The 26,711-nt window shown below is 42.2% G+C and overlaps 1 protein-coding gene and 1 non-coding gene across 3 annotated transcripts in view; one reads left to right on the plus strand and one right to left on the minus strand.

Moving 5' to 3' along the window:
- The window catches only part of Adcy9 (adenylate cyclase 9), a 129,048-nt gene that overhangs the window by 22,646 nt on the left and 79,691 nt on the right, over positions 1 to 26,711 (plus strand). The gene's annotated exons all lie outside the window — the stretch shown is intronic.
- LOC121141717 lies at positions 22,042 to 22,149 on the minus strand. The gene has a single exon (XR_005878671.1). It is a non-coding gene; the product is annotated as a U6 spliceosomal RNA (small nuclear RNA).

Below are 26,711 nucleotides of genomic sequence, written 5' to 3' on the forward strand. Positions count from 1 at the left end.
GATTCCATTGTTTTTTTCTGCTGAATAGTACTCCATTGTATAAATGTACCACATTTTCTCTATCCACTCTTCAGTTGAGGGGCATCTAGGTTGCTTCCAGATTCTGGCTATTACAAATAATGCTGCTGTGAACATAGTGGGACAGACATCCTTGTTGTATGAATGGGCATCTTTTGGGTATATGCCTAAGAGTGGAATTGCTGGGTCTTGTGTTAGACTGATTCCCATTTTCCTGAGGAATCTCCATACTGATTTCCAAAGTGGCTGTACGAGTTGACACTCCCACCAGCAGTGAAGAAGTGTTCCCCTTTCTCCACATCCTCTCCAGCATAAACTATCACTGGAGCTTTTGATTTCAGCCATTCTGACCGGACTAAGATGGTATCTCAGAGTTGTTTTGATTTGCATTTCCCAGGTAGCTAGGGATGTTGAGCACTTTAAGTGTCTCTCAGCCATTTTAGACTGCTCTACTGAGAATTTTCTGTTTAGTTCTGTACCTCACTTTTTAATTGGATCCTTTGGTGTTTTGGAGACTTGCTTCTTGAGTTTTTTGTAAATTTTGGAGATCAGCGCTCCTTCAGATGTGGGGTTAGTGAATATCTTTTCCCATTCTGTGGGCTGCCTTTTTGTCTTGCTGACTGTGTCCTTTGCCTTACAGAAGCTTCTTAGTTTCAGGAAGTCCCATTTGAGCACAAGTTTTGAATGCCTGTTATAGATAAAGATGTGAGGTCACTGTCTCAGGAACTCGCAGACTGCCTGGCTCTGATGGTGGGGATGTGAGATTGTGCAGCTGTGTGATTGACAGCAGTGTGGCACCTCCTCACTGTGGAGACACAGAGTTACTGTATGTCTCACAGCTCCTCTCTCAGGTGTGCACCCAGAAGCACTGAAGATATGCTCATGCAAAAAACTGGCACACAGCTGAGCACAGCAGCCAAAAAGTGCAAAGCAGATGGATGGACAAAGTGTGGACTATCCACATGGTTGAATATTATTCAGCCATAAAGAGGAATGGCTCACTGGTGCATGCCACAAAGTAGATGAACCTTGGAAATGTGCTAAGTATAGAGGTGCTAGACATAGAGTCCAGAATAGTGGAATCCTAGAACTAGAAAACAGATGAATGGTTTGGGAGGAAGGGGGAATGCTTGCTTAGGGGGAACAGGGTTTTCTTCTTAGGATGATGAACAGTATTCTGAAGTTAGATTGGTACACACCTGTCATCCCAGGAAGGGGCTTCTTCAGCTGTAAGTTCAAAGCCAACCTGGGCTAAAGAAACTCAGGGTGGGAGGGGAGAGAGAGAGAAAGAGATGATAGATAGATAGATAGATAGATGGATAGATGGATAGATGGATAGATGGATAGATGGATAGATAGTCTCAGACTGCCACCTGTACTGAGGATCATTGGATTTTATACTTGAGTGAATTACATGGTTTATGGGTTGTATTTAAGTTCAGCCATTACCAAATGCCAGAGCAATGCTAATTAGACACTATGACATTCTAGGACAAGGCAAGGGTAGATTGGTGGTGTACATCTGTTGTCCCAGCACGTAGGAGACTGAGGTACTGAGGCAGGAGCATCTCTAGGATCTCAAGGCTCACCTGGTCTACATAGTGAGTTCCAGGACAGCCAGGACTACATAGTTAGACCCTTTGTCTGCAACCACCTTCCCCACAAAAGAAATAATGATTTATGTAGACACGGAACTGAGGGGTATGAGATGGATGGTGCCTCTGCAGCCTTCTGGGAGAGATGGAGATCTTGGTTTGAGGTCAGGACACAGTTTAGCAGATTCAGTGTCTTCATTTCTGTGTTCAGAGTTGTGTAATTTAGGAGGCCTGATCTGGGTTAACCCTAAGACCATTTGTAAGCAAGGCACCAGTGTATTAAGTTACCTTGAGGAATAGGATGTACTTTTCCAGTCAAGACTATTCCTACCCAGTGCCTCGGGCACTCCCTCCATGATCCCAGAGAATCTGGTAGTAATCTGTCTCCTGACAGCGCAGAGCTGCATTGTTCAGTCAGCATATCTTATCACAGGCCGAGAACTTGAGAGACTCTTCCTGAGCTGTTCAGGGTGAACTCCACCATGCTCTTCTTTTTTTAAGAGAGAAGGTGCTACAAGACACATCCATGTGCAGAACAAAACCTCTCTATAAGGTGTGCAAATGTGTGGAGATGGTTTAGAACAGAAGGGTCCATTAAGGGAATCTGCTGATGGAGCATAGGCAGGCAGAATCCACAGCCTGTGGGCCCTTCCTAAAGCAGGGGGTGTGGTGGGGAGAGGCTGTTGGTTGGGGAGAACAAAGAGAGGGGTTTCTCCAGAGATGGGCCTGCTAACTTTGCTCACTTTAATCATATTCGGGTGGCCTAGAAGTACTGTGATCTACACAGGAGAGGACTGCTTCAATGGAGTCAGTGTGCATATGCTCGAGGGGGTGGCGTTGCGACCCGTCTTAGAAGTACAGAGAAACAGTCTCAGGAAGAGACTCAGGTTGATGATGAGACTGCTGCCAGCAAATAGGCAGGAACAAGATGGGACAGCTCGGGTGCGGACCAGTGGTTAGCTGTGGACACACTGTGCTGAGCTCCTGTCAATCTGAGGTGAGTGGGAAGAAGAGCAGAATCTCCTCTCCTTGTATGGGGGAATCTTAAGCTCCCCCATCACTTCCTGGTTGAAACATGACCTTTCACCAGAATTCAGCCAGGATGGAGAAGAGTTTGTGTTGTTTTTCGGTATGATGTGTGTTTTAGAGATATTTGTGGAAGTGGATAGAACCTGCATCCTGCACTGGTACTAAGAATGAGTCATTGTTCTATGGACCTGACCCTTCCACCAGCCAACAGGCTCTGTGCAGGTGCTGATGTGTTGTTAGAAGCCTGCTGGGCTCATCTTCAGTTGTTACCTGAAATGAGGCTGACATTGAGTGGGGCTTTCCTGGTCCTCTAGCACACAGGATGCTGCCAACCCACTGCAAAATACTCGACAGGGGCCTCTTCCCCCTCCCTTCAACACTGCCACAATGCCCAGAGCAGAGCAGCGGCCTCCCCGTCTGGTCCGCTGTGTCCCCTGAGCTCTTTCAGCACTTACCCTGCTGTCTGGCAGACACCCCGCTCCTGCTGGGATGGAGAGCCTGTGGGTATGATGTGATCTGGTGGGAGGCAAAGTCCTTGGAAGGTTTGTGAGCAGAGCTGAACATCAAGATGAATGTGGCCTTAACATGGTGAAGAGATTTGCTCCTCTAACAGTCACCTGTGAAGAGGCTTCCATTTCACTCATGTGTCTTCTCAGAAAACATTCTAACAAGCATAATTCTTCAACTTTGGCCTGGAACGTGAGAAGTGTCACTTGTTCTTGGGAATAAGTGTCTCCCATAGGGCCAGCTCTTCTGTGTCAGGGGCCTGAGGAGGAGGTAGAAGCAGGCAGCTGCATTGTGGTCGTGTGAGTGGTACGTAGATGTAGATGGGACTTTCTGTAGCATAAAGTGGCCAGTTTCTTAGGCGCTCTCATTCCTAGCTCTAATCTGTGGTCTGCCAGGGAAGATGCAGGCAAGGGGCCTGCAGTTTCAGGAACGTAAACAAAAATGTTCCTCGAGGGTTCTCCCCCAACCTTAGTCCCCTCGGGTCGCACCATGCACATACATAAACTTGCTCTTACTTCTTCATAAAGCTCATTCCTATAAATACTCCTCAGTTTAAAAATAATGTTTCCCTACTGAGTCAAGGCTCAGCTCTTCTCTGTCTAATTTTAGTTCCTTGTTTTTATGAACTTGGAGATGTTTTCATTAACCAGAAAACAGAAGAAAGAAAGAAAGAAAGAAAGAAAGAAAGAAAGAAAGAAAGAAAGAAAGGCAACACAGATGAAGGATCCTGCTTCATTTCCCAGCAGTACAGTCACCTCTGTGTGCAGTTTTCTTTTTATTAAGCATGTTATTGAAAACTAAAATTGTGAATTAAGACAGGCATTAGATAAGATGCAAAAGGGAAAACCTGCTTTTGGCTGACCATTTGTTGCACTGTGAAAGGGTTTTGGAGTTTAAGATTGATGTGGGAGCATGCCAAAAAAAGCTTATGCTAGCGGCCTGGGGAGGACTAGTCTGGTTCTGAAATTGTACACTTTCAAAGATCACTTCTGTTGTATCAAATTTGAGCGAAAAAATTAATAAAGAAATCAAAGTGCATAATTTGACCCCTGTTACAAAAAATGACCTTTGTATAAGACTGTATAACTTAATCTTGGATATAGACAGTAATTATTTTTTGATTAAAAATGATACCAACTGGGGTAGAGCGATGGCTCAGCAGGCAAGCGCATATACCGTGCTAGCACAGGACCCAGGCTCTGCTCCTACCACACATGTTAGGTGGCCCACAGTTGTCTGTAACTCCAACTCTGACACCTCTGGCCACACACATCAAAATAAAAAAATAGTAAAACACATTTTTAAAAAAGTGATACCAACCATCTTGTCTTAATTTTTATCGCTGTCATTTGTTTTGATGTTGTTGAGGCTGGGTCTTGCTAGGTAGCTTAAGTCTGCCTTGAACTTAATATTTTGCCCAGAATAGCTTCAATTTTTACAGTGATCCTTCTGCATCAGGCTCCTGAGTACTGGGATTGCAGGTGTTTGTCACCTACATAGTCTTTACATTTTTATTTATAAGGAGAATATAGTATTTCTTGAATGGACATACCATGGTTTGCGCATACATTTCCTTTTTGAGCTTTTAGATTGTTTCAAGAGTTCTCTCTCCCCCTTGCAAATATAGCTCTAATGAGCTTATGACTTTCAAACTTCTGTGTTTAGGCAGATAACAGGGGAGTAGACATTTGACTTTTTTATTATAAGGAGGAACATGCTTATAGTCTAAGTTTTAGAAAATATGGATGAGAGAAGGGTGTTAGGTGTTCTTATTATTGTATATTCATTATGTACACTAATGGGCTTATTGTGACATTTCATATGTGTACAGAGTGCATTTGGATTGTACTCCTCTTGTGGAGATCTTCAGATCTCATGAGGGAAGCAGAGCTGCTTTGAGTTCAGGAGTGCGATCAGCACCCCCCACCTCTCTGGCTCCCTTCCTGGAACAGTTCTGTTCTTTCTGTACCTCTCCCTGGTGTTCCTTGGTTGTGGAGGGGTGGTACCTCCTGGAGATAACCTTATTGATGCTTTAGTATAAGGCTCTTGGACTTTTTCCTGTCAATAATTGTCAATTTGTATCAATAATTATCTTTTGAGAAATGGTATTAATATAAGCATGTTCTTTTGTAACCTTGTTTTTATATAAATAGACCAAAGATTTCTTTTTCCTGTTATTGCTTATATGCACCTATATCATCACTTTAAGTGGCTGTTTATTTTATTATAGGGACATTTATCCAGGAAAATACACCTTGTTGGAACTTTGGGTTGCTCCCAACATTGTGGGTACCATACATCATGCTATGATTATGTACATTTTCCAGGCTTTTCACAAATCAGGCTGTGTCTTAAATAGTATGTCATGTTTATTTAATATCATTTAGAACATAAATGGCCCATCTTTTGACCCCTGGAACTTCCAATTTGATGAAACAGTCACAGTATAGTACATGCTAATGGCATAACAAACAACCTTATTAGTCACTTTCCTTGCTCTCATTAATTAATAGTGGAACTAAGTGCTACCCTCTTCTGTTTCTTTTTTTGTGAGTTGTGTATGAATTGGGGTGTTTGGTTTCTTATTGGTTGGTCTGTAATAGCTCTTTACATAAGTACCTTAAATTTGTATCTTCCAAATAAATTGAAATTTCAATCATTGATAGTTTTAACATACTGAAATATTTTTTTCTGTATTGGTCTTACCTATCACTATTTTCTTTTGTGTCTCTGTCTTTATTTGGTGACACGATTAAAAGAATTTTCTTTACTCCAGGATCATGTAAAATGTATGCTTACATTTCTTCTAATGATTTTCCTCTCTCTTTTTCTGTTTTTGGTTTTCCAAGACAGGGTTTCTCTATGTAGCCCTGATTGTCCTGGAACTCACTTTGTAGACCAAGCTGGCCTCAGACTCAGAGATCCACCTACCTCTGTGTCCTGAGTGCCACTATGCCTGTCTATTTTTACATACTTCTTAAATTTGTCCTTAGGTTTTGCTATTTTTTTCATTGCAACCGCAAACAGGATTCTCTCCCATTTTACTTTCTAGCAAGATATAGTTGGTATTTAGGAAAATTGCCAGTCCTGTCATTTGCATGCAGTGAAGTTCACAGTCGGATGAGTTTTAATAAAAGCCTGCAGTTTGGTAGTCACTGACAGACACATATTGGCACCATACCTGCAGGTTCCTTTCTGCTGCTCCTCACTCCCAGCCTGTAGCTAACCAGCTTTTTTCACTGTAGCTTTCATTTTTCCTCCCTTTTGTAGACTGTCTTAGAAATGAGATGACAGGACTGGAGAGATGGCTCCATAGTTAAGATGGCGGCTATTTCAGAGGACTCAGGTTCAATTCCCAGCACCGCATGGTGCCTCACAAGCACCTGTTATTCTAATCCCATGGGACCCGATGACCTTGTCTGTCCTCCGTACGTATTTGCTGTACAGACATCTACAGGCAAAACACCTAAACACATAAAAATAAATTATGTTTTTAATTAACAACCAAATGGGATTCTACAGTATGCTGCCTTTGGTGACTGGTTTCTTCCTCCCAGAATGGTGCTTTTTGGATTCCTCCTCGTCACTGCATGTGGCAGTCGTTCATTCTGTCTTGAATAGTGCTGAAGAGTGTTCACTTGTTTAGGTGCACCACAACTTGTAATGAGTCTGTTTATCAGCCAGTGAACTTTTGGTTGTCTCCAGCTCCTGGGTACTATAAATAAAGCTGCTGTAAACATAAAGATGTCTTTTGTTACATGTATTTTTATCACTTAGGTTAAACAGTGAATGAACTGTGTGGTATTTAATTTCTTAAGAAACAGTAAAGCTAATAATATTATTTTTCTTTGTATTTTGTCACCTAATTAATGCTTATTGAGTTTTAATTTTTTTCTTTTGGACACAGTGTCTCACTGTAGTTCTTAATTGCCTGGAATTCACTATATAAACCAGGCTGGTCTCAAATTTAGTGGTCACAGTGCTGAGATTACAGGCATTCATAACCATATCCAGCCTGGATTTTAAAAATCAGTTCTAAGGCAGAGGCAGGCAGATCTCTGTGAGTTCAAGGCCAGCTTGGTCTACAAAGTGAGTTCCAGGACAGCCAGAAATGTTACACAGAGAAATCCTCTCTTGAAAAGCAAAACGACAACAACAACAAAAAAATCAGTTCTATATATTTCTGGTAGGAAAAAAAGCATATAAACTGAAAATCCTTTTTAATCTTTATTTTTATTTCATGTGTGTGAGATTTCCCCCCAAATACATGTAGATGGAACTGTAGTTACATATAGTTTAGGAGCCAACATGTGGGTGATGGGAATCAAACCTGGGTCCTTTGGAGAAACAGTCAGTGTTTTTAGTCTCTGGACCACCTCTCCAGTTCTCCACTCCCTTTAGTCTTTAAGTCTCATTTATTTTGTTAAAATGTAAAGGCTTATAGCAAACCTTTTCTCTTAAGCGCTATAATGACGGTGGGTTCATCTGTATCGGTGTGCATGTGTTCTCGAGACAGCTAGTCACGGCTTTGGGGAAGGGCATTTGATCTCAACACTGCCAAAACACCACAAGGCGTGTTTCCTGCTCGGTGCTTGCATTTTCTCTCTGCACTCTGAAGTCACGAGAAACTGTACCGGAATGGAGTGAGGCTGAGTGAGCTTTTGACTAAGTAGTGACCTCCAGCCACTGTCCGTGAGTGGAGTCTCCTTCAAACAAGGCTTAGCTTTTTCTTCTTCTTCTTCTCCTCCTTTCCCTCCCTCCATCCCTCCCTCCGACCCACCCTTCCTTCCTCCCTCCCTTCTTTCAAGACAGGGTTTCTCTGTGTAGCCTTGGCTGTCCTGGAACTCACTCTGCAGGCTGAGTTCAGATACCCATTACCCACATAAAAGCCAGATATGATGGTGCATGCCTGTAGCCCTCCTGCTTAGCATGGATGGGCAAGGTTTGGCAAATTCCCAGAGCTTCCTGGCTAGCCTTTCTAGCCAATTGTGAGCTCTAGATTTACTTAGAAACCTTGTCTCAAAAAAAAATGTGGAGAATGATTAAGGAACAACACTCAATATGGACCTCTGGCCTCTACACATGAACCTACACACAAGCATACACATCCGTAAATTTCACACACATACCTACATACAAATACACAAATAAATGCCTCTAATTTGTCAGTACATATTTTGTTAGTGAAGTGGATGGAGGGTACATGTCATTTTTCATTTTTTTGTACTACTGAAGTTATTCCTTTTGCCCATCCCTTCCACCCCCAGCCTGGCCTCAAACCAGTGATCTTCCTAGTGCCTCAGACTCTTAGGTGCTGGGGTTACAGGTGTGTGCCACACAGCTAGCTTCCTTCCAGGTGTTCCTAACTTCCCAGGTGCCCTCTTCATGCTCACCATTGTAAGATCACTTAGGCCCTAAAGGTAAAAGCTGGGAACTGCCTCTCTTTCAGGGAAGTCTTTGATTTACCAATTACAGCAAGATGCTGTAAGGAATGGGAGAGCTAGGAGGGCAGCTCTCTTCTCTAGAACTCTTGCCTGTTGAGTTTTGCACGGGTGGATTTATTGCTGGGTTTGGTTTGGAGTTTTCTTTTCCTTTTAAAATCACAAACAGGATTCTTTATTTGTCACAGCTAAAAAAGACCTGCATTTTATTTTTTAAAAAATAAGCTTAGTTTGTGTGTGTGCGCGTGCGTGTGCGCACGCACGTGCCCAATGATGCCTGAAGAGGATGATGGGTCCCTTGGAGCATGCTTGTTTGGCATATTACCAACTGACCCACCCGCAGTCCCCTAAAGACATGTACTAGTAATGCTTCAGGAGGATTAAAGACACATCAAGAATGAAGAGTCAGCCTCCACCCTATATATGTGTTCGATAGCCAGCTTGCAGGCAAACTGCTCCAACTAATGGGTATAGAAAAGCTAAGTCTTTAGTGAAGGACTTAAATAAAGGTGGCACATGCATTTAATTCCAGCAATCAGGAAGCAGAGGCAGGCAGATCTCTGAGTTCAAGGCCAGTTTAGCCTGCAGAGATCCACAAGTTGACCCACCCTTTAGAATCTAAGCAATAGTGGAGAGGCTATCTTAAATGTCCATCCCCTATAGTGAGATTGATGACTACCTTAAATGCCATCATAGAGCCTTCACCCAGGAGCTGATGGAAGCAGAAGCAGAGATTCACAGCTAAGCACTGAGTGGAACTCCTGGAATCTGGAGTTCCTGCATCTCTGGGATGAAGCCTGTTTGATCCTGGAGGATGACTTTTCTTACATGTTCTTGAATTCACCTTGCTAGTATTTTATTATTTTTGCATCGATGTTCATAAGGGAGATTGGTCTGTAGTTCTCTTTCTTAATTGTGCCTTTGTGTGGTTTGGGTACCAAGGTAATTGTAGCCTCATAAAAAGAGTTTGGCAATGACACTTCTGCTTCTATTGTGTGGAACAATTTGAGCAGTATTGGTATTAGCTCTTCTTTGAATTTCTGGTAGAATTCTGCACTGCGACCATCTGCCTTGTTGGTGTTTGCTTAGCTGATAGAGAACCTGGTCATTTAAAAAATTCTGTCATCATAGCACTTGAGGAGCAGAGGCAGGGGATCAGGAATTCACTAAGTAATGAGTTGGTAGTCAGCCCGGGCTATTTGAGACCCTGTTACAAAAAAAAAAACAGAAATGGTCAGTTGTGGTGGTATACACAGGTAGTTATGCTGAAGAGGAAGTAGAAGGATCAGTAGTTTAGGCCAGCTTGGGCTACACATAGCTGGATATAGTGGGGCATCCCTTTAATCCTAGCACTCAGGAGGCAGAGGCAAGTGAATCTCTTGTGAACTCAAGGCCAGTCTGGTCTACAGACTGAGTTCCAGACAGCCAGAGCTATATAGCAAGACCCTGTCTCAAAACAAACAAACAAACAAACAAAAAATGGAGGCAGGAGAGATAGCTCAGCATTGAGAACCCTTGTGGTTCTTTCATTGGGCTCTTTCAGAGTTTGGTACCCAGCCTACCCATCAGGAAGCCTGTGGCTTCAGATCCAGAGGATCTGACCCCCTCTTTTAGGCTCTGAGGGCATCATAGACTCATGTGCACATATGTGCATATAACACATACACAAAATCTTTTTTAAAAGCTTAACTGAAATACATAGCCTATCTGAAAAAACAATTAGTTTTTAAAGAAAAAAGAAAAACCAAATGCAAAGTTAATTTATAAATATGACAAGCATTAGGTTTTGTACCTCTGTTTCAGATTTAAAATTTATTACTATAGTAAGGACTCCTTGTTGTTTTCTTTCCTTTCAGTTAAAATTAAGTCTGGCTGAGTGAGGTAGAGTGGACATACACTAAAACCCTGCATCTTAGGTGTGTGCCCTAGCTGCTGGTACTGGTGTTACCATTTGTTCTTTGTTTCTCCTTTCCCCATCCTTTGATTTTCTTTTTTAAATTTATGTGTGCACATGTGTTATGTATATGTGCATGTGGGTGCACATGTCCAGGCCAGAGGCTGATGTTGAGTGTCTTCTTCTATTGCTCTCCACCTTATTTATTTTATTTTTGTAAGACAAGGTCTCTAACTGAACCTGCAGCTTGCTGTTTCAGCTAGACTGTCTGGCTAGTAAGCCCCTAGGATCTGACTGTCTGCCCCTTCCTCTAGCACTGGGATTATAAATGCATTCAGAAATTATATGGATGCTGGGGATGCAAACTCAGGACTTAATGCTTGTATAGGAAACAGTTTGCCCACTTTTTAGATAATCAAATGATCCTACTTTTATATCCTTTCCTAACTTATTTTAGTGACTTCCCAAAGTTCACAGTTTATAGCTTTACCTTTCACAGTCTGGTTTTAAACGTTATGATGCTGCACACTCCATTTTGTAAGAACCCAGTAGCCAGGTATTGTGTTAATCACCTGTAGTCTCAGGACTCAGGAAGTCATGGCACGAGCATTGCAAGTTCCAAGACTAGCTTGGGCTATACAGTGAAATTCTGTCTGATAAATAAAAATTTACTAAGAGTTGTTGTCATGATACTAAATTTTATGTATACTATTAACTCTACAGCACATTCTTTTTTCTTTTTTTAAAGATGAGGTCTCCAAGAAAACAAGGCCCTCTAAGTAAACATGAGCAAAGTTTATATGAACTCACAGAGACTGAAGCCTTGCGCACAGCACAGGTCTGCACCAGGTCCTCTGTGCTACATTATGGCTCCCAGTTTAGTGTTTTTATGGAAACCTTGAGTGTGTGAGCAAGGGGGTCTCTGATTCTTGTGCTTCTCTTGGGCTCTTTTCCTTCTGATGTTTTTTCTTATCCAACTTTGATGTGTTAGGGTTAGAGTTTGCTTTATATTATTATATTTAATGAATGAATGAATAAATAAATGAATGAATGAATGAAAACCTAGCCACTAGGCAGTGGTTCTCAAGATTTCTAATGCTGTGACCCTTTAATACAGTTTCTCATGTTGTGGTGACCCCTAACCATAAAGTTACTTTGTTGCTACCTATAAATTTTGCTACTGTTTTGAATTGTAATGTAAATATCTGATATGTGACCCCAAAGGGGTCGCAACCAACATTAGGGTAAAGATTGACAACTGAACTGGTATGTATACATGCTAAGAGAGGGAAAATCAGTTTTCTCCAATGACGTGACACTGGGTATACCGCTTCAGGGCAGGCCTCATGTTCAGGGGTAGTTGATTAACATATAATGGACTCCACAGTCTTTTTGTGTACTTTTATTTGGTTATAGTGTGGTAGTTTTTCTTTTCTTTTTAGGTGGTGTTTCATTTTGTTTTCTTGGCTTATTGTGTTGGGGTTTTGCTTAGTTTTTGAGAAAGGAAGTTGGTTGTGTAGGGAGGGGAAGAGGATCTTGAAGGACTTATGAGGGAAATAACATAATCAAAATACATTTGAATTCAAAAATTGTTTTTTTTTTTTTTTACGAGACAGGGTTTCTCTGTATTGTTTTGGAGGCTGTCAGTCCAGCCCAGGCTTGAACTTCAAAAATTGTTTTAAATAATAAAAATATAACAGCAACAACAATAGTAAATTTAGAGATGAGGTCTCATGTAGCCCAGGCTGACTTTGAACTTGACATTTATCAAAGAACAACCTTACATGTGATCCTCGTTTCCTCATCCCAAGTGCTGGAGTTATTAGTGCTGACACCGTGCCTGGCCCCGTGGTATAATAACCCCCCACTCCTGCTTCCAGTGTCTCACTGAGTAATCTAGGCTGGCTTTGAACTCCCTGTGTACTTGCTGTCATTTTCAGTTGTCATATACATTGCCTACCTGTGCATACAGCCCCCTCTGTGTGGTGGCCCTGCCTTCCTTCAGGGCTGTGTGCCAACTGGCATAGTCCTAAGTCCCTCCATTTCTCCTGTGGGATCACCTCAGACAGCAGGCTGCTTGGTTACCCTGTAACCCTAACCCTATGTTGAGTCAAGAAAATATGTAATTCTATGATTTAATTTATTTTTGGTTTTATTTGGGTAAATAGATTTAGTCATTTTCCAAAAATTTGGTTCAATTCAGAAGATATACATGATTTATAAGATTATATTATTTTAAAATTTTATGTGTCCTCTCCTGGTAAATAGAAGTCATATATAGGAAATATGTTTTCATAGTCTCATATATACATTGCCTAATTTTTCAGTTACTACTGGCATTTTTAGGTAATTTGAAGGACAATATATATATGCAGAAATTATAATGATAAAAATGTTTTCCAAAGTGTACATGGCAGATGATTTGGAAAAGATGTGCTGTATACATGCCATTACTTACAAGTACAACTGGGAAGCTCCAAGTACTCTTACCTGCTTTATGTTATGTTTATGAGCTTTTGTTTTGTTTTGTTTTGTTTTGTTTTTTCGAGACAGGGTTTCTCTGTGGCTTTGGAGGCTGTCCTGGAACTAGCTCTTGTAGACCAGGCTGGCCTTGAACTCACAGAGATCCGCCTGCCTCTGCCTCCCAAGTGCTGGGATTAAAGGCATGCACCACCAACGCCCGGCGTATGAGCTTTTATTGTAGCAATTTTTGAAAAGATTTATGATCTGTCCGGAAAGTTGAATATTTGTAAACACTTATGAAAATGAGGTAGATCTGAATGTACAAACCCACAATTAATTAGTTGAAAAGAACAAAATAGTCATGCCATATGTAAAACATGACCTCATTTTATATAAGGTCTGTATATAAAGATGATAATGTATGCTTTGAAAAAGGCTCATTTATATAGTGATTGCCCTTCTGAGTGGGGTTAGAGAAGGCTCCACTTAAAAAAATTATCCCTTCAGTTTTTTCTCACCTAATATATATTTTATCACTTTTATCAGCAGAAAAAGTAACTGATTAAATTTTTTCATATTTATTTATTTGTGCATACATGAGTATGTGTCACAACATGCATATGGAGGTCAGAGGCATTTGTGAAAAATCAGTTCTCTCCTTCCAAATCCAGGTCCTCAGTCTTGGTAGCAAGCACCTTTACCCGCTGAACTATCTGACTGGCCCGTGGTTGATTTTTCATAATTCATCATAGGAGTTATTCTAATTGGTAGCAATGCATGTTTAAGGCACTCAAGTGAGGAAAGCAGATGTAAAATTACTTTGACAATGTGCTGGGCACTGATCAAATGTGAGCCTGCCCTGGTGTGAGAGTGTGAAGTTTCCTGTATTCTTTATTTCCTACCATAATAAAATTAGAATTCATAGTATTAAAAGACTTTTCCTCATAGAAAAACTCTTACTTAAAAATCTTCAAACTCAAAAGCAAAAAAGGAAGCAAACAAACAAACAAACAAACAAAAAACCCCAAATGCCTCTTCTATGTATTTATCTCTTACCTGCTTAAAAATGAAATTGCTTTTTCACCAAAAGTAAAAGTGTAGTGTTAGTTGGTCACAAAACAAGGTTGATATTTTTATTTGCAGACTCAGTGGAGGTACACAAATTCAAGCAGCAAATATTTGCATTCATGGCTTACAGTGGAAGGTATGTCTAGGGAGAGTACCATCTCTCCTGCTGGTGACTGCCATCCAACCTCCTGGGCAGTGAAAGCCCTGAATTACCTGCTCCTGCAGGCTCTGCTGGTTTTAGAAGTTCTCTGTTGGGACAGACCCTAAAATACAGCCTTCTTGGGATGCGTAGGGTTACCCCAAGGCAAGCATTTAGCTTTGAAACAGACCCAGCTGCTTGTGTAGGATGGCTATGTTGAACCAGCAGTATCTTAATTTGATAACTATCCTAATTTGAACCAGAAGTCTTGGGTTTGACCCAGAATTGTGTTGGTCTGCAGTGGAGTTATGGTGTGTGTAATATCAGATGATGTTCATTATTAGAAGCTCAAGGAAAAGAAGTTGACTCATTTGGTTAACAAAAAAATAGCTAGGGCACAAGAGGAAGGATTTAAAGAATGAATATTTATGATCTTGTGATAGTGTTGGTTATTAATATGAGTGTGATCAAGTTTTATAAGTCCATTGTCTTTTTGTTGTTGTTTTGTTTTGTTTTGTTTTTTGAGACAGGGTTTCTCTGTGTAACAGCCTTGACTGTCCTGAAATTTGCTCTGTAGATCAGACTGGCCTGGAACTCATAGAGATCCGCCTGTCTCTGTCTCCTAAATGCTGGGATTAAAGGTGTGAGCCACCATTGCCTGGCAATCCATTGTCTTTTTCAAACCTGAATTTTTGACAGGAGTTCTTATTTCTCAGTTGGGGTAATTTTTTTAAATTCTCCTCTTGTCTAGCCTCATTACTCTAATGGCTTTTGTTAACCTGCCGTTTTTAGTTCTTAAGACTGTATTCTGTGAAAGCCAGGCATCAGCCGCAGTTTTTTCTGAATCCTCAGATGGTGACTTACAGTTTAATTGTATAAAAGGTAAGAGAATTGGATGGTGAAAGTGCATGTTCTTTGATGTTGTAAGGAATGTTCTCTTTATCTCTGTCATCTAAAAGACAGCTGACATTCGTGGACAGTGAAGTCTTTCTTTGTATGTAAATGAGAACATTGGGGCACACAAGGTTGTTTTTGACCTGGGCTGCTTTTAAGTTTGGATAGCTCCTGCCAGTCAGGCTCTTTTAAAACTAAGTTTTCTTTCTTTCTTTTTTTTGCAAGGATTATACATTATTTTAAATAGTCATAGTCACTTCCTTATGGTACCACAGAATTCTTATTGGATAATCTGGTCAGTTCCAATAAAAGGTAAAATTTGTATTCTAAACCAGTGAGAAGAGAAAGAAAAGCAATGACATAAAGTGTGGAAAGAGTTTGAAGTGGGAAATGAAAGTGAAAAGGCCAGACCAGAGACAGCTGGGGAAATGTATATCAGAAGTGGCTAAGGGACCGTACGGGGCCCTGGGTTCCATCCCAGCACCAAATAGATTAGGTGTGGTGGTGTATGCTTGTAATCCCAGTACTTGAGAGGTAAAGGCAACAGAAGTTCAGAAGTTCAAGGCCATCCTCAGCTATATAGCCAAGTCTGGGATCTAGGAGACCCAGTCTCAAACAAACAGCATACAAAAATAACTATTTAACACTTCTTAAAACTTAAGAATTGTAGAGGAAACTGGAAAGATGTCTCAGCAGTTAACAACACATGCTGCTCTTCCAAAGGATCTGGGTTTGACTCCCAACACCTACATCAGGCAGATCCCAACTGTAACCCCCGCTCCAGGGGATCCGAAGACTCTTGTCTCCTCAGGCACAGATACTTATGTACACAGGCCTACATGCAGGTATGCACATACTTTTTAAAAATCTTAAGAAAAAAAGAATTATAGCATGGTAATGCACACCTTTAATCCTAGCACTTGGGAGGTAGAGGCAGGTGAATCTCTTTGAGTTTAAGGCCAGCCTTGTCTACATAATAAGTTCTAGGCCATCTAGGGCTATATATTAAAGCCTGTCTGAAAAACCAAAACCATCCAAACAAACACGGAAAAACCTACAACAAACTAAAAACAGCTTAAGAATCGCATGGTTTCGTAAGGTTTGCTGGGTTTCCGTAAAGACAAACTGATAGCCCGTCCGTCCCCACTGCCCATCAGACTGTCCAGGCAAATTTGCGTTCTGTACACACACTCCTGGACTGGTGTCTACTTTGTTGCTGGGAGCTATCCCTGTCCTTCAGGTGTAGCAGCAGAAAGTGGAAGCGGCATTCTACTAGCTTAAAATGTTGGGCCTGATTGGGAGATTGGATGCTGCCGTTGACATGAGACTTCTTCCCCTTTTTCAGGCTTGACACAACATTGCCTGAGTCACAGTGGTTCCCTGAGGATCTGGACAGGAGTTGGATGATGCTTTACAAACATAAAGTATAATCCTATTTGGGAAGAAAGTGCCAAGTACTTGGCAGGAAACAAAAAGAAGGTTTCCTTTCCTTTCCCTCCCCGCCTGGTTCTGGGATGTGCACTTGGGAGCTGACAGGGGAAGGAATGTGCAGATGTTTGGGGCAGAGCAGGCGCGAGTGTGTGGAGGAAGTGAAGACGGCAGTGGTAAAGACCTTACTTGGTACTTCCATTCTCAAGCCCCAGCCATCTCAACTCAGATCTCAGATAGTTACTATGCGAATGTCACCAACCCTCCATGGCTACCAGTCTGATCCCGTAGTCGCTATCAGCTATGAGACTGAAACCTGGTGATAGGTGGTCCTACAGGACCAGTTGTAGTAATGCCAGTGATCCCCTCCCCCCCCCGCAAATGCCCCTCCTGACTTTCTATGCACCTAAATGCTGTATTAGCCTTTTCCACTTTCTCATTGGCTATCCATATATGCTGAGGTGGGCTGGAAGCAGCCATCAGCGGTAAGCGGTATGGGTTGAGGATGGAGAATGAGGTCTATTAAGACAGCCCTTGGCTCAGTTGCTAATTGTTTTCTTTCCACTGGTATTTTTAGCAAACAGAAACCTCTTTGTTATGGTGAACAGAATTGTAAGTTAGGGTTTATTTCTATAAAGAGTTTTCAAGACTGTATTGAGTCAGTAGATTTGATTTGAGAGGAAATGCTATCCTAATAGTACCACATCCTTCAGACCAAGAAAATATATTTATTTAAATATCAAATGTGCCTTATGATTATTTCATATTTAAATGTTTATTAAAATGTTTAGGTTTGCACTATTTTATTGAATTTATTTCTGAGTAGTTTTTTTGTTTTTGTTTTTGTTTTGACAAAAGGTCTCTCTGTGAACTTCTGGCTTTCCTAGACCTCACTATGTAGCTAAGGCTGGCCTTTGACTCACAGAGATCCGCCTGCCTCTGCCTCCTGAAAGCTGGGATTAAAGGCGTTACCCCACCACTTGCCAGGCCTGAGTAGTTGTTAATGTGGATGCTATTATAGATGGAATCCTTTCTTTAATTTTTTTGAGCTTTATATATTTTTATTTTATGTGTATGGGCGTTTGGCCTCATGTATGTTTGTGTACCACATGTGTGCCTGGTGCCCCCAGAGTTCAGAAGAGAAGATTGGATCCCATGGAACTGGAGTTACAGACAGTTGAGAGCTGCCATGTGGGTGCTTGCAATCAAACCCAGGTCCTCTGGAAGAACAGCCAACCCATTCACCTCTGAGCCTTATCTTCAACACCTGAAATTATTTAATTTCAGTTTTAGATTCTTTGCTGGTGTTACATAGAAAAGTTGATTTTGTCATACTGATCCTGTGTGTTATGAACATTCTAGCTTTGCTTATTAGCTTTAGTATGTTTTGTAGACTCAGTAGGATTTTTTTAAAATTATTTTTTGTTTCAGGGTTTCTGTGTAGCCGGCCTTGAACTCACAGAGATCTGTCTGCCTCTGCCTCCTCAGTGCTGGGATTAAAGGTGTGTGCCACCAGCTTCAGTAGGATATTTTTACATAGGACATCAGCCCTCTCATCTTTACATATGAACAGCTTTACTTTTTTTCTAATATCTATTTTAACTCCCCTTTCCTGCCTCCCTGCACTGGTATTTAGAAGTGGTGAAGGTAATACCCTTGCCTTGTACCCAGTCAAAGAACCAGCTGTTGGTTTAATTGATCCCCCCACATTTGTTCAACTTGTTTTTGGCTTAGCCAATAGGTTTGCTGTCTTTATGGAAAATCTTAGAAAATTGCTTTAGCTCTTAGCAGCCAGATCCTGCCCCTCCCCCCAGAAGCTTACTTTCTTTTGAGTGAGCCCGTTTTTTCTTCCCAGCAAGGGACATTTCGGGATGGTTCCACCACCTCTCCTGGGCTTCTCGTAGACTAGACGCTCTTGGATAGCGCACGAGCCTCTCCTCCACCTCTCCTCAGCGTCTGGACTTAGGTTGTTAAGTACAGAGAGAACTGTTTCATCTTTTTTTTTAACCTTTCTTTTTATTTATTCTTTGTGTCTTTCACATCATGCATCTGGGTCCCATTCAGTTCCCGCCCCTGGGATCCACTCTTGCACACACCCCCGCCAGTAAAATTTAAGAGAAAATAGAAAAGGAAATAAAGGGGGGGGGAGAAATCTCATCATGAAAGCTGTAGTGTTGGGGTGACGGGGGAGAAGGGGAGGGAGAGGGAGCTGGGATTGACATGAGAAGCAAGCAGGTTTCTAACTTAAGTAAAAAAGGAAGAAAATAAAAAGAAATCTGTAGTGTGACACAGTGGGCCACGCAGTAAACCCTTTTGTCCCTATATCTTAACTTAAGTGTTCATTCCAAAGAGACATTGGTTTGGTTCGAGGCCTCTGATCCTGCTACACTATTGATGCTGGGCCCTCACTGGAGCTCCTCCTCGTTACCCTGCTGTAGCCCTGCGGTGTGGAGATCCTGCGAGATCCTGCGGCTTTGGGTCTGGCATAGGCAGGGGAGACATGCTCCCTCCTCCACCCTCCCCCAGACCTTCAACACCGGGGCAGGTGGGAGGGCTGCCACTGAGGTCAGAGGGTGGAGAGCAGACCCTGCACCTCACCTGGGCAGCACAAGAGAGCCAGTCCTGTGGCAGGGGTGTGGGCAAGACAGCCCTGAAACGATGCGTGTGGGAACTGCCCTGTCTGCAGTGCTCACGAGGGGAAGTTCGGGGCCCCCATGCCTGGGATGTTTACATGGCTCTAGGGCCCCCATGCTTATGATGCAAGTGCTCTCCCAACAGAGCTCTCACGCCAACCCGTTTCTTTGGGTTTTGAGACAGAGTCTCACTCTTTAGCTTAGCCAGCATTGAACAAGAGAAGATCTTCCTGCTTCAGTTTCCCTGGAGCTGGGATTATAGGTGTGCACCACCATGTCCCAGCAAGTTTTCGTTTTTTGCTTTTCCAGACAGGGTCTTGCCAGATAACTGAGGCTGGCCCTCATTTTATGATCCCCCTGCCTCAGGAGAGTGTTGATATTACAGGCACGTGCTTCTCATTTGGGAATTCCTTTACATGTGCAGTGGTTTGCTTAAAGTATTGCTTTATCTTCATTAAAAAATGCTTTTTCATTTTGGATAACTTTATGATCCCTGATATTATCTTAAATCTAATATTGAGCTCCTATAGTGAATTTTATTATAGTTATTATACTTTTGTACTCTAGAATTTCTTTCTGGCTCCTTTTATAATTTTAGCCTCTTTATTGGGCTTCCTTCTTTAAGGACTCATTGCTGTTACACTTTCCCCTAGTTCTTTAAACACACAATCCTTTAGTTTTTTTTTTAAGAAAAACATATTTATGATAGCTACTTGGAATCTTTGCTATGTTCAGTGTTGGTTCTCCTAATAATTTCTAGCGATGCCTTTTTTTTTTTTCTTCGAGACAGGGTTTCTCTGAATTGTTTTGGAGGCTGTCCTGGAACTTGCTCTGTAGACCAGGCTTGCCTTGAGCTGACAGAGATCCGCCTGCCTCTACCTCCCAAGTGCTGTAATTAAAGGCGTGCACCACCACCAATGCTTGGCTTCATGTTTGATTTTTAAAATTTTAGGTCGTATGTAGTAACTCTCAACTATAATAATTATCTTTGGCTAAAATCCAAGATTTTTTTTGTTGTTTGAGATTTTGCCTGTTAGTTGTCTGGGTTGATTTTATAAAATCAGAATACCTTGGGGCACTCTATTTGTTTTTGTTTTTGTATTTTACAAGTTACAGAGGATCTGCAAGTGGGTTGAGAGGCACGCTCAACATTCAGGCCTTTTAGAAGCCATCCTTGGCTTTTGCCAGGCCTTCTGGCATTTCTTCTGTGTGCACACTTAGGCCTTAGTTAGGGATGGGTAGATACCTGGGGTCCTCTCTAGTCTCCCTGTCCATGTGCAGCCTTCCAGATCACTAGCATCATGTGGGAGTTGACCCCTGCCCACAGAAGCTAGCTCTCCCCCAACCCCCCATTGGTCTTGCCACACCAGTATTGCAGCCTCAGGCTAGCTGAGGTGTTGACCTTCCACAGTTTTCCATGACCACTGTTGTTTGTGACAATGCCCTTGGGCGTGTGTTCTGTTCCAAATCAAGCCACCCCTCTGGCAGCAGATACCAGTTTTCAGAGCCCAACCTGCCTTAGTCGGTCCATGACAAGATAGAACTGGGGTTCGGGAAGGGCATCCTGGCTGAGCCCACAGGCTGGACGACCCTAGCACAAGGCTTGGTACTTTGGAACAAACACTTCTCAATGTGTTTGTCTTTGGTAGATATCCAGTCCTGAAACAGTTGTTTTTGACGAACTTGTCCAGTTTTATAATTACTCTTTGAAGAGAAGTTTTGCCAAGTTTTTAGTCTGTTACCCAAGAAGTTCTGCCCTACTCCACGCTACATATTTGGGGGTATTTCCCCAACTTTCTGAGTATTATAAATTCATGGTGGAAATTCCACAATGTAAAAATATAAATGAGAATATTTATTAGTTCCATCTTGTGGAAATAGCCCCTCACTAAATGTGACTCCAGAAGTACTCTGCTCATTTTTTTTTTTTTTTGGCTGTGTTCTTGTAAGCACAGAGGTACTTAATCCAGAGACCTCTTTTAGCTTTTCCCATTCAAGGAGACACTTAATTAGCAGTAATTACTTGGTGATAAGATTGGTGTAAATTTTGTACTCTGCTTGAAGTTAAAAGTGATCCAGTTGGAATTACTGATCAATCGATCACTTTTGTTTTTTGTTTGTTTAAAATCGTTGAACCAGGGCCTGTGTGCTAGGCAAACACTCTTTCATTATGTCCATTAAATATTTTTTGAGCCTGGTATGGTGGCACCTACCTGTAATCCCAGCACTTGAGAGGTAGAAGTATGAAGATTGGGAGTTCAAGGTCATCCTCAGCTACATAGTAACTTCGAGGCTTGCCTAGGTTAAATGTCTCAAAACAAATAAAGAAAAAGAAAATCACTTGCCAGAGACATTGAGTGACCCAGGCTTTGTTTTCTTGGGGTTTTGTTGCTCTTTCAGGCCTTCCTCGTGAGAGGGGAAAGATTCCCTCATTCTGCTCATCCTCAAAACAACCCAAAGCCTTCTTCTCTTGCGCCCCATAGAACCAACTTTTCAGTGTGTTGGATAAAGAACTTTATACAGAGACTACAATTCCCAGGCTCATGTGGGTTCTGCCTTTCTCTGCCGTGTATTCCTGCCTGTCCTCTAAGGCCTGCTCGGCCTTTCTGACCCTCTAGGGCTTTGAGATTCGGGGATATCATTGTATTTTATCTATGAAGTCATTTATTAGGGTGAAGGATAAGGACAGTCTCAAGAGTTGTTGAGTGACATGTGGAACTCTTCTGTATAACCTGATGATTTTATAGTCATTTGAGTAGGGACACACCTTTTCTTTTTTTTTTTTTTCTTTTTTCCCCTGAGGCAGGGTTTCTCTGTGGCTTTGGAGGCTGTCCTGGAACTAGCTCTGGTAGACCAGGCTGGTCTCGAACTCACAGAGATCCACCTGCCTTTGCCTCCCGAGGCGTGTGCCACCAACTCCCAGCAAAAAAGAAAAAATGTGGAATGCTTTACGAATTTGCTGTGTCATCCTTGTGTAGAGGCCATGCTAATCTTCTCTGTATCGTTCCAATTTTAGTATATGTGCTGCAGAAGTGAGCAGGGTACTTCTGACATCTAATATCTCCAGCAGGAAGGTTTGTCAAGTGAACTAAAGAATCTTGAATGGTTAGTGACATCGTATGAATGGAAATTATTTCAGAGATGAGCCATTTACCAGGCATTTGTTTAGTCCACTTCCATTTTCACATTTTGTAAGTTGTAAACAGAACAGAATCTACTGCCAAGGAGTGGTAGTGTGTCTCTCATCCCAGTACTTGGGAGGCTGGGACAGGGAGGTGGCTGTGAGTTCAATGTTAATCTTGAATACACACTGAGTGTTAGGCCAGCCAGAGCTACATAACAAGACTCTGTCTCAAGAAAACAAAAAGCAAAATAAAAACAAAAGCTGGAATTTTATGGGGGCTGGAGAAGGTTGCCATCAAAGCCTGGAACCCAGTACCAGTCATCAGTATTTCTGTGTGTTTCCTGATAACATTGTTTCTGGTAATTCCAAAAGTATGTGCTCAATAAATGTGTCCTGGGTACTATTTTTAGCTCTGTAGATACATGAGTCAACAAAAGATTCAGTAAGCCTTGCTTCTGTGGGACACACAGAATAAGCAAGTTCAAAAGTTGCTACCTCTGAGAAGAATATGTAGTATAGCAATAGTATATACTTTGAGGAAATAAAGCAGGGAGAGCCATGACCTTATGGATGGGTGAGGGGTGATGACAGTTAAACCCTTCTGGTGGTGGTGATGGCCATGATGAGTGGCCAGGGAATTCCTCACTCCTCTGGGCATTCCCTATTGTGTACACTTTTGCAAGTTTATGAGGTACTGTGTGTTATCAGGAAAGAGTCATTTGTGAGCTTGCTGAAGCAAAGGACTTTTGAAGTTGGCATTGGCAGGATATTGAGCAACTGGGCTTGCTGGCTGCACCCCAGCATCCACATCTGATGTGAACCACAGATTTGCAAGGCTTCCCTGTGCCATCCAAAAATACTTTGTGACCTTGCTGGTTGGCAGTTTTTAAAATGTTATTTTAAATCTCAGAAAAGGGAAACATGAAAGTGCAGGCTGTCCATCCCTGAGCGTCTAGATACACACATACAGCTGTGAGATACAATCCACTATTGTAGTGACACGAGCCCTGCTGTTATAAATAGATGGAGGCTTGCGGAACTCTCCAGATGAAGGGCAAGTGCACTGGGGATGAATGCCAGCTGCTGTTCTTGTCGAAAGCCCTTCTCAAAGATCAATATTGTTTTTTGTTTCCCTGGCTGAATTTTAAAAACAACTGTGAAAGGACTGCTTAACTTAACTGCTTCCACTATTCTGACCCAAATGTATTTTCTCTCTTTACTTTACTCAGCATAGTATACCTTGTGCTTATTTAGTGATAGTTGCCTGATTGCTCATGCCTTTGCATTTAAAATTGTGCATGGTTTGCTTTTAAACAGCAGATTTATGGATAACATGTTTACATATGTGCCATGATTCATGGCTGGAAATGTGTGCCTGGTAAATATGTTCATCTTCTATTTTATCTCCTTTTCCAAGAAACTTGTATTGTAGTTTGTGTACGGGTGTCAAAACATCCTAACAGGGTGCTATTCATATGGATGGTCCTCAGTAATTTACCAACCAGTTTGTCTCTCAGGGAAAAAAAAGTACAATGTGGAGCTCTGAGCTAGAACAAAATCTCATTGTTCTCGGATTAGTTGGACAGCAGCTCAGTGTCAAAGAGAGACTGTGATTATATAGTCTCGCAATCCTAGGACTCATGCATTTGGTGAAGGAGGGATATGTTAAAGTGGCTAACTTTTATAGTTAACTGTTAAGGGAGATTTTGGTATAGCAGAAGAAGCCATGTTCAATATTCTTTGACTTGTGTATTAGCTTCCTGTGGCTACTGTAACAAAATCCCTGAAACGGAGTGCCTAAGACAGTAGAAAAAGAAAGTGGAGGTGGTAGGGTTGGTTCTGGCGGGGTTGTCTCCCTCTTTGGCTTGGGACTGTGCCCCTCCAGCCCCTGCCTCTTCACACACAGCCTCTGCTTTGTGTGTCTGCCTTTTGCTGGACGCTCTCTTTGGATTTAGGGCCTACTCTAATCTAGTGGGATCTCACCTGAACACCTGAGTATTTATGAAGTATTGACAATGCATTGGAGGTGGGTGGAGATCCCAAGAAAGTTATATGGCTCCTTCTTTGCCAGGCATACAGTGCCCCATGTCCCATTCTTTTTTAGATGCTATTTAGTATTTAAAGTAAGAGAGTAAACACCAACACACATTTCCACCGGGGCTGCTACATGGTGTGACCATGTTGTATGTAGCTGACATCTGAGGGACCTGGCAGTCCTCCTTGGCCCCTTGAGGACGGGAAGTGGTATGGGAAGCAACTCTCTTCCTTGGCCCCTCAGCTTTTCCATTTCAGTTCTTTTCTTTTCTTTTTTGGGGGTATTTATTTTATTTTTGTTTTTACATCTTGACTGAAGTTTCCCCTCCCTCCTCTCCCCCTGCCCCCCTCCTGCTATGCACTCCTCCTCCTCTGTTTCTTTACAAAAAATATCAGCCAGTCATGGTTTGTCAAGTTGCAGTGACACTAGGCACCTTCTTTCCTATTAAGGCTGGACAAGGCAACCTGGTAGGAGGAAAGGGTTCCAGAAGCAGGCAACAGAGTCACATCAGCCCCTGATCCCACTGTTAGGAGTCCCACAAGAAGGCAGAGCTCAGGGAATCTTGTGGAAGAGGGGGAGGAAGGATTGTAGGAGCCAGAGGGGTCAAGGACACCACAAGAAAACCCACAGAATCAACTCACCTGGGTTCATAGGAGCTCACAGAGACTGAACCAACAACCAGGGAGCCTGCTTGGGACTGACCTATGCCCATTGCATATATGTTACAGCTGTGTAGCCTGTTATTTCTTACCTCGCCTCCCAGCTTTGGGTTCATAGTAATGGATCAGTCACACTTTGGAAGTAAATAGCATTCTTTTTGAGAATTAAAACCACCATTTTCATTTGTCTGCCAGAAATCATTTTAGTTGAGAGCAGGGACAAATATCTCTGGAGTCATTGTCCCTGATAGAAATGAGCAAGGCAGTGGTCTCTGTGATCTGCTTCTTTTTTTTTTTTTAACTGAAGATTATGCTAGTGTGCAGGGAGTTGGGACAGCACATGAAAGATTTGCAACTTAGGTGCTCAGTGGCTAGTGATTCCTTTTGAACAGTCTGTAAGAATGCTGAGCCCTGGGGAGCTTGGAGTGCTGTATTCTAATGCTCATGTATCCCAGCTGTCCAGAGAGTTTCAAAATGCCCCAAGAATTTCCAAATATATCCTCACCCAGAGTCCTTATGCTATACTAATACTCTACATTTCCCCGACACTCACTACAGCGTGGACATAGACACATGTACCCTTTTTTCCCCTTTTCTGAACCATTTGGGAACCATGTTTCAAGAAGCACCCCTGGATATTTTTGAGTATTTCCTAAAAACAAGTGTACTCTTCATGTGCCCAGCAACCATCCACCCACCGAACTTAAGAAATTACCATTGCTGGCATCCGGTACCTCAGCCACAGGCCCGGTCCCACTTTGCCAGTTGCTCTTCTGAGGACTGTTCTGTAGAGCCCACCACCACGTGCTCTGCCGGCTGTCACGGCTCTTTAGCCTCCTTCAGTCTTAGACAGTTTCTTCCTTTATCTTTGTCTTTCATGACCTTGACATTTACAAGATCACTGTTAGTGACTTTGTGGGATGGCTGTTAGTCTAGGTTTGGTCCTGACTAGAATCAGGGTGTGTGTTTGGAGGAAGAACACTGCAGAAAGGCCGTATCCCAGCCCTTCTGATGGTGCTTGACAGTTTTTGTCCCATTTCTAGATCTATCAAGTTTGATATTTGAGGCAGAATTGGCATGATTTCTCTATTATAAAATTAGTTGATTATCATTTTACAATTTAGTTAAAAAGTAGTCTTTTATAAGGGAGACACTTTGAAACTGTGTTAGAATTCAGTTTCTCATTAAACTTTTACTCATCATTTCTTGTATTCTTTGATGATTCTTGCCTGAATCGATCAGTGTGGTGGTTATCGAATGGTGAAAATTTTTTTTTTCGAGACAGGGTTTTTTTGTATTGTTTTGGAGGCTGTCCTGGAACTCGCTCGGTAGACCAGGCTGGCCTCAAAGAGATCCACCTGCCTCTGCCGCCGAAGTGCTGGGATTAAAGGCGTGCACCACCAATGCCCAGCCCCGAATGGTGAATTTTTATTGCGATATTTCTTCTATATTTGTTAGTTGTTCCACTATAAGAGGTTAGTGTGCTTGTCTCCCTGCCTCCCTGCCTTCCTGCCCTCCCTCCACCTGCTCCTCCATTCATTGTACTCCTTGGGTTTATGTAACCCACTACTACCAACATTTGCTTTGGTGCTCTGATTGTCCTAGTGGGAGTTCCTTCAAGCTGGCCTTTGTGTCCTTTAGTGTGTTCCTACCATCCTTCGAGTGTTCCTTTTACTTTACAAAAGACTTTCCCAGCTCTTTGTGAATGTTCCCTTGCTCCAGCACTGGAATCGGCCTCTTCTACAATAAGCCCTGCTTTCTTTTAGCAGTGAATGGTAAGAACC

The sequence above is a fragment of the Mesocricetus auratus genome, unplaced genomic scaffold, assembly GCF_017639785.1.
Source record: "Mesocricetus auratus isolate SY011 unplaced genomic scaffold, BCM_Maur_2.0 Super-Scaffold_100007, whole genome shotgun sequence".
NCBI lineage: Eukaryota > Metazoa > Chordata > Mammalia > Rodentia > Cricetidae > Mesocricetus > Mesocricetus auratus.